Consider the following 9,071-nt stretch of genomic DNA (forward strand, 5'->3'; position numbering starts at 1 on the left):
TGAGCGAAGAACAGATGCCCTCAGGAGACCTACATATAGAGGTGGGGCCAAATTCAAAGCTGAACCCCGAGAGCTGTGCAAACAAAGAAGAGAAAGGGAAATTTCTCCCAGCAGCCTCAGAAGAGGATTAAATCTCCAGAATCAACTTGATGTACCTGCATCTCTGGAATACCTGAATAGACATCAAATCACCCCAAAACTGAGCAGTAGACTTTGGGAGCAACTATAGACTTGGGGTTTGCTTTCTGCATCTAATTTTTTTCTGGTTTTATGTTTATCTTAGTTTAGTATTTAGAGTTTATTATCATTGGTAGATTTGTTTACTGATTTGGTCGCTCTCTTCCTATATATATATAGTTTTTCTTTTTCTCTTTTTGTGAGAGTGCATGTGTATACTTCCTTCTGTGATTTTATCTGTATAGCTTTGCTTTTACCATTTGTCCTAGGGTTCTGTTGGTCCATTTTTTGTTTGTTTGTTGTTTTGTTTTTTTTAATACAATTTTTAGTGCTTGTTATCATTGGTGGATTTGTTTTTTGGTTTGGTTGCTTTCTTCTTTCTTTGTTTTTTTTTCTTTTTTTATTACTTTTTAAAAAATAATTTACTTTTTATTTTAATAACTTTATTTTATTTTATTCTTTCTTTCTTTCTTTCTTTCTTTCTTTCTTTCTTTCTTTTTTTCTCCCTTTTCTTCTGAGCCACGTGGCTGACAGGGTCTTGGTGTTCTGGTCAGGTGTCAGGCCTGTGCTCTGGGCTCTCTATCCTGTTCCATTGATCTATATTTGTTTTTGTGGCAGTACCACACTGTCTTGATTACTGTAGCTTTGTAATATAGTCTGAAGTCAGGGAGTCTGATTTCTCCAGCTCTGTTTTTCTTTCTCAAGATTGCTTTGACTATTTGGGGTCTTTTGTGTTTCCATACAAATTGTGAAATTTTTTGTTCTAGTTCTCTGAAAAATGCCATTGGTAGTTTGATAGGGATTGCATTGAATCTGTAGATTGCTTTGGGTATTATAGTCATTTTCACAATGTTGATTCTTCCTATCCAAGAATATGGTATATCTCTCCATGTGTTTCTATCATCTTTAATTTCTTTCATTAGTGTCTTATAGTTTTCTGCATACAGGTCTTTTGTCTCCTTAGTTAGGTTTATTCCTAGGTATTTTATTCTTTTTGTTTCAGTGGTAAATGGGAGTGTTTCCTTAATTTCTCTTTCATATTTTTCATCATTAGTGTATTCGAATACAAGAGATTTCTGTGCATTAATTTTGTATCCTGCTACTTTACCAAATTCATTGATTAGCTCTAATAGTTTTCTGGTAGCATCTTTAGGATTCTCTATGTATAGTATCATGTCATCTGCAAACAGTGACCGTTTTACTTCTTCTTTTCTGATTTGGATTCCTTTTATTTCTTTTTCTTCTCTGATTTCTGTGGCTAAAACTTCTAAAACTATGTTGAATAATAGTGGTGAGAGTAGACAAACTTGTCTTCTTCCTGATATTAGAGGAAATGGTTTCAGTTTTTCACCATTGAGAACGATATTGGCTGTGGGTTTGTCATATACAGCCTTTATTATGTTGAGGAAAGTTCCCTCTATGCCTACTTTCTGGAGGGTTTTTATCATAAATGGGAGTTGAATTTTGTCAAAAGATTTTTCTGCATCTATTGAGATGATCATATGATTTTTCTCCTTCAATTTGTTAATATGGTTTATCACATTGATTGATTTGCACATATTGAAGAATCCTTGCATTCCTGGATAAGCCCCATTTGATCTGGTGTATGATCCTTTTAATGTGCTGTTGGATTCTGTTTGCTAGTATTTTGTTGAGGATTTCTGCATCTATGTTCATCAGTGATATTGGCCTGTACTTTCTTTCTTTGTGACATTTTTATCTAGTTTTGGTAACAGGGTGATGGTGGCCTCATAGAATAAGCTGCAGAGTGTTCTTCCCTCTGCTATATTTTGGAAGAGTTAGAGAAGTATAGGTGTCAGCTCTTCTCTACGTGTTTTATAGAATTCCCCTGTGAAGCCATCTGGTCCTGGTCTTTTGTCTATTGGAAGATTTTTAATCACCGTCTCAATTTCTGTGCTTGTGATTGGTCTGCTTATATTTTCTGTTTCTTCCTTGTTCAGTCTTGGAAGGTTGTGCTTTTGTAAGAATTTGTCCATTTCTTCCAGGTTGTCAATTTTATTGTCATATAGTTGCTTATAGTAATCTCTCATGATCCTTTGTATTTCTGGTTTCAATTGTTACTTCTCCTTTCTCATTTCTAATTCTATTGACTTGAGTCTTCTCCTTTTTTTTCTAGATGAGTCTGTCTAATGGTTTATCAATTTTGTTTATCTTTTCAAAGAACTAGCTTTTAGTTTTATTGATCTTTGCTATCGTTTCCTTCATTTCTTTTTCATTTATTTCTGATCTGATCTTTATGAGTTCTTTCCTTCTGCTAACTTTCGGGGGTTTTTTTGTTCTTATTTCTGTAATTGCTTCAGGTGTAAGGTTAAGTTGCTTATTTGAAATGTTTCTTGTTTCTTGATGTAGGTTTGTATTGCTATAAACCTCCCTCTTAGAACTGCTTTTGCAGTTCTAATGGCCCATAGGTTTTGGGCCATTGTGTTTGCATTGTCATTTGTTTCTAGGCAGTTTTTGATTTCCTCTTTGATTTCTTCAGTGATCTCTTGGTTATTTAGTAGTGTATTGTTTAGCCTCCATGTGTTTGTATTTTTTACAGTTTTTTTTTCCTGTAATTGATATCTAATCTCATAGAGTTGTGGTTGGAAAAGATACTTGATATGATTTCAATTTTCTTAAATTTCCCAAGGCTTGATTTGTGACCCAAGATATGATCTGTCCTGGAGAATGTTCCATGAGCACTTGAGAAGAAAGTGTATTGTGTTGTTTTTGGATGGAATGTCCTATAAATATCCATTAAGTCCATCTTTTTTAATATGTCATTTAAAGCTTGTGTTTCCTCATTTATCTCCATTTTGGCTGATCTTTCTATTGGTGAAAGTGGGGTGTTAAAGTCCCCTACTATGATTGTGTTAGTGTTGATTTCCCCTTTTATGGCTGTTAGCATTTGCCTTATGTATTGAGGTGCTCCTATGTTAGGTGCATAGATATTTACAATTGTTATATCTTCTTCTTGGATTGATCCCTTGATCATTATGTGGTGCCCTTCTTTGTGTCTTGTAATAGTCTTTATATTAAAGTCTATTCTGTTGGATATGAGAATTGCTACCCTAGCTTTCTTTTGATTTCCATTTGCATGGAATATCTTTTTCCATCTGTTCACTTTCAGTCTGTATGTGTCTCTAGGTCTGAAGTGGGTCTCTTGTAGACAGCATATATACAGGTCTTGTTTTTGTATCCATTCAGCCTGTCCATGTCTTTTGGTTGGAACATTTAATCCATTTACATTTAAGGCAGTTATCAGTATGTATGTTCCTATTACCATTTTCTGAATTATTTTGGGTTTGTTATCATAGGTCTTTTCCTTCTCTTATGTTCCCTGCCTAGAGAAGTTCCTTTAGCATTTGTTGTAAAGCTGGCTTGGTGATGCTGAATTCTCTTAGCTTTTTCTTGTCTGTAAATGTTTTAATTTCTCTGTTGAATCTGAATGAGATCCTTGCTGGGTAGAGTAATTTTGATTGTAGGTTTTTCCCTTTCATCACTTTAAATATGTCCTGCCACTCCCTTCTGGCTTGCGGAGTTTCTACTGGAAGATCAGCTGTTAACCTTATGGGGATTCCCTTGTATGTTATTTTCCCTTGTTGCTTTTAATATTTCTTTTTGTATTTAATTTTTGATATTTTGATTAGTATGTGTCTTGGTGTGTTTCTCCTTGGATTTATCCTGTATGGGACTCTTTGCACTTCCTGGACTTGATTAACTATTTCCTTTCCCATATTTGGGTAATTTTCAACTATAATCTCTTCAAATATTTTCTCAGTCCCTTTCTTTATCTCTTCTTCTTCTGAGACCCCTATAATTCGAATGCTGGTGCGTTCAATGTTGTCCAAGACGTCTCTGAGACTGTCGTCAATTCTTTTCATTCTTTCTTCTTTATTCTGCTCTGTAGTAGTTATTTCCACCATTTTATTTTCCAGGTCACTTATCCGTTCTTCTGCCTCAGTTATTCTGCTACTGATTCCTTCTGGAGAATTTTTATTTCATTTATTGGGTTGTTCATCATTTTTTGTTTGCTCTTTAGTTCTTCTAGGTCCTTATTAAACGTTTCTTGTATTTTCTCCATTGTATTTCAAAGATTTTGGATCATCTTTACTATCCTTACTCTGAATTCTTTTTCACGTAGACTGATTATTTCCTCTTCATTTGTTTCATCTTGTGTGTTTTTACTTTGCTCCTTCATCTGCTGTGTGCTTCTCTGTCTTCTCATTGTGCTTAACTTACTGTGTTTGGGGTCTCCTTTTTTGCATGCTGCAGGTTCGTAGCCCCCATTGTTTTTGTTGTCCGCCCCCAGTGGCTACACCTATGGTCACCTAATTTTTGATAAAGGAGGCAAGAATATACAGTGGAGAAAAGACAGCCTCTTCAAAAAGTCATGCTGCAAAAACTGGACAGCTACATGTAAAAGAATGAAATTAGAACACTCCCTAACACCATACATAAAAATAAACTCAAAATGGATTAAAGACCTACATGTAAGGCCAGACACTATAAAACCCTTAGAGGAAAACATAGGCAGAACACTCTATTACATAAATCACAGCAAGATCCTTTTTGACCCATCTCCTAGAGAAATGGAAATAAAAACAAAAATAAACAAATTGGACCTAATGAAACTTAAAAGCTTTTGCACAGCAAAGGAAATCATAAACAAGACCAAAAGAGAACCCTCAGAATGGGAGAAAATATTTGCAAATGAAGCAACTGACAAAGGATTAATCTCCAAAATTTACAAGCAGCTCATTCAGCTCATTATCAAAAAAACAAACAACCCAATCCAAAAATGGACAGAAGACCTAAATAGACATTTCTCCAAAGAAGATATACAGATTGTCAACAAACACATGAAAGGATGTTTAACATCACTAATCATTAGAGAAATGCAAATCAAAACTACAATGAGATATCATCTCACACCAGTCAGAATGGCCATCATCAAAAAATCTACAAACAATAAATGCTGGCGAGAGTGTGGAGAGAAGGGAACCCTCTTGCACTGTTGATGGGAATGTAAATTGATAGAGCCACTATGGAGAACAGTATGGAGGTTCCTTAAAAAACTAAAAATAGAACTACCATAAGACCCACGAATCCCACTACTGGGCATATACCCTAAGAAAACCATAATTCGAAGAGTTAAGCACCACAATGTTCATTGCAGCTCTATTTACAATAGCCAGGACATGGCAGCAACCTAAGTGTCCATCAACAGATGAATGGATAAAGAAGATGTGGCACATATACACAATGGAATATTACTCAGCCATAAAAAAAGAAATTGAGTTATTTGTAGTGAGGTGGATGGACCTAGAACCTGCCATACAGAGTGAAGTAAGTCAGAAAGAGAAAAACAAATACCATATGCTAACACATATATATGGAATCAAAAAAAAAAAAAAAGACGGTCCTGAAGAACCTAGAGGCAGGACAAGAATAAAGACACAGACGTAGAGAATGGAGTTGAGGACACAGGGAGCGGGAAGGGTAAGCTGGGACAAAGTGTGAGAATGGCACTGACATATATACACTACCAAATGTAAAATAGATAGCTGGTGGGAAACAGCCGCATAGCACAGGGAGATCAGGTCGGTGCTTTGTGACCACCTAGAGGGTTGGGATAGGGAGGGTGGGAGGGAGACGTGAGAAGGAGGAGTTATGGGGATATATGTGTACATGTAGCTGATTCACTTTGTTATACAGCAGAAACTAACACAGCATTGTAAAGCAATTATACTCCAATAAAGATGTTTTAAAAAATAGCCTTAGTGCAATACTATTAACTAAAGTATAGAATTTATTTGGAATTCAACAGTTTTTCCATGAATGTCCTTTTTTTTTGCATTCTAGGACCCTATCCAGGAGCGCACACTGCATTTAATTGTCATGTCTCATGGTCTGCTCCAATGTGTGACAGTTTGTATTTCCTTTCTTTCATGACTTTGACACTCTTGAAGATTACTGGTAGGTTATTTTATAGAATGTTCCTCGACTGGGTTTGTCTGATGTTTTCTCATGATTAGATGGAGGTGATGCTTTAGTAGAAGGTGCCACAGAAGTGATGTACTTCTCTCAGTGTATCATATCAGGGGGTAATTGATGACTATATGTATTACTAGTGATATCCACCTCCATCATTTTACTAAGGTAGTGTCTGTCAGGATTCTCCCCAGGAGTAGAATTTTCCTCTCTGTTCCCTTTTCCCAGCTGAAATGACTATTCCCTTACATCCTAAGGTCAGAAGTGCTTATTGCCTTTCTCCCCAAAGATTAAAGATTTTGTCTGTCTGGGAGATAAAGGAGACAAATCTAGGTGAATTTCTTGCCTCTCTACAGCTGCTTCTTCTCTTCCCCATGTCTGCCCTGCAGTAGACACTTCTTAGGACTCTTCTGATCTTTTATGAGTGCCTTGTAGCTTCACAGAGAATGAGGCTAGACGAGATTACAGACTCCTCCAATTTCTGTAGCCCCTTAGGGGTATCACACTATCCCACCAGCCCCAGCCCACACTCGACCTTCACCCATTTGTCAACTATGGCAGCAAGACTCTTTGTACCAGTGCCCAGATGTGTTTGCACCAGGTGAGCATGTTTCTGCATCTCTTCTTCCCCTACAGGCATCATCTCTTCTTAGGTTTGGGCCGGTTGATTCCTCTGTGATCTTAGCTCTATAGATCCAAAAAAATTTTGAAGTTAGAAGCCTGAAGTCTTCAAATATACATGTATTGTGTAAAGTACAGGTAATTTGCACAGGTGATATCCAGTGTCCTTCTTGAGTTTTTGGACACAGAAAGGGAAAGAAAATACTCTGCATTTGGATGCATGCATGCATCATTTACCACCTTTTCTCTTCCTCAGGGCTTTGTTTGTGAGTTTTGGAGGAAAAATAGAGGCTTCTATGCTGTCTATACACACAGAAGAAACCTTTTGTAGAAGGATGAAATCAAAAGAAATAGTCTTTGGAGTAAAGGGATCTGGACCCTAATTCTGACCCACAGAACTTTGTGGCCACAGAACTTTGAATAAATTGCCTAACTTATCTGGGCCTCAAATGTTTTCATCTGTAAAATGGGGATGGTAACACATTAAGACCTGGGCCTGGGAGGATTAAATGAGAAAATGTTAAATATTTCTCCAGACCAGGAGGCAGCAAAATTCTTTCTGTTAAAAGTCAGATTTTAGATATTTTAGAGTTTGCAGATCATACAGTCTGTCACAACTATTCAGCTCCCATGTTATGTGCAAAAGCAGCTGTGGAGAAGCCCTCAGTGAAAGGGCATGACTGTGTCCCATTTTTGTTTACAAAAACAGATGTCAGACGAGATTAAGCTGCAGGCAGGCAGTCATTTATGACCCCTATGCTGGACCCAGCTTGCTTGGAGACACATTCAAGGTACAATAAAATTACCTGATTCCTCCCTATTTAAGATTCCTTCTTACCCTCAGCCTTAGCTAGTTGCTAGAGTCAGGCCAACATTTCAGTCTGTCCTTCTATTTGAAGGTGAAGACAAATCTTATCTTTGAGGTCCTACAAACTGTTTTAGTTGTTCATGCTCCATGTGGCCACCTGGTCACAGAGTTTGCAAAAGTGCCATTGCTTCTGCCTAGAGAAGGTCTACACCACTGCCCAGTTGGTGGAGCACCAACTGATGCTGCCCGGGCCTGCTGTTGAGTATTACCACTTATTTCTCTGCAGAACCTTGCTTCCATGATGGTTATGAGTGAAGGCTCCTGGACTAGACTCTGGAATTCAAATTCTAGAGATACTAGCTGTGTGACCTTGTGCTGGAAATAATTTCTCTGTTATTTCAATTTCCTCATCTACAGGATGGGACTCATAAATCTCTGCCTTGCAGAGGGGTTAGGAGGATTAAATGAGCCAATACATGTAGAATAGCTAGAACAATGTGTGGCACAAGTAATTGCACAATAAATCCGCTATTATTATTCTCTTGGGTAGCATTCTCTGTGCCAGACCTGAGTTGGAGGTGACGGCATTCTGAAGTCCTTATAAAATTAATCCTCTAAGGAGAGCAATAGCTTTCCATCTCTCACTTCTTACCTCGAATCAGAAACCTCTCCAGGGGTTAACATGTGGACCCAGGACCCTAGACGGACCGCATCCTGCCACATAATTGACATTCTGATGGGGGCCCTGAATTCCTGGAGCTCACCTTCCACCTTCTGACCAGGCTCAGGCCTGGGTGCTCCTTCTTCCCTCTCCTAAGTCTGCAGGGAGCTATCCTGCTCCCCTTCTGTTTACAACATACACATGGGTTGGCCTCTTTCTTCTCCTGGAAGTGGATCTCCCCACCCCTCACCCAGCAGACCTGTCCTCTCCAAGTTCCACTTGCATATGCAACTCAAATTCTGTGGGGGTGTTTTTTAAATGTTTAACTCTATAAAGTGCCTGGGATGTGTTTGCTTGTTAGTAAATGTTCATTCTCTTTCCCTAAACTAACAAAGCAAAGCAAAAATAAATAAGTAAAAAAAAAAAAAAAAAACTTTTTTTCAGCTGGAAAAAGATGTTTTTGATTTCTGGACTCCTGCTCAGAATAGCTGAGGTTTCAGGGCAAAAAGGAGCAAGGGGCAGGGGGCAAAGGGTATTATGAGTATCCTAAGTATTTCTTAGGTGTTTTCTGCTGCTGAAGAGCATGAAGTGATGATGACAACAGTGATGATGATGAAGATGGTGATGGTGACACCCAATGTTTCAGAGACCTTAGTACGTGCCTGGAACTGGCTCAGGACATACTCAGTCCTCACAATTGCCCTCTGAGATGGGCATTGTTCATCCACGTTTTACAGTTGAGAAAAATTAAGGTCATTCAATCATGTCCAAGGACACATAGTTAAAGAGTGGTGATTCAAACCCAGATCA

Source organism: Mesoplodon densirostris, chromosome 2 (genome assembly GCF_025265405.1).
Source record: "Mesoplodon densirostris isolate mMesDen1 chromosome 2, mMesDen1 primary haplotype, whole genome shotgun sequence".
Taxonomy (NCBI): domain Eukaryota; kingdom Metazoa; phylum Chordata; class Mammalia; order Artiodactyla; family Ziphiidae; genus Mesoplodon; species Mesoplodon densirostris.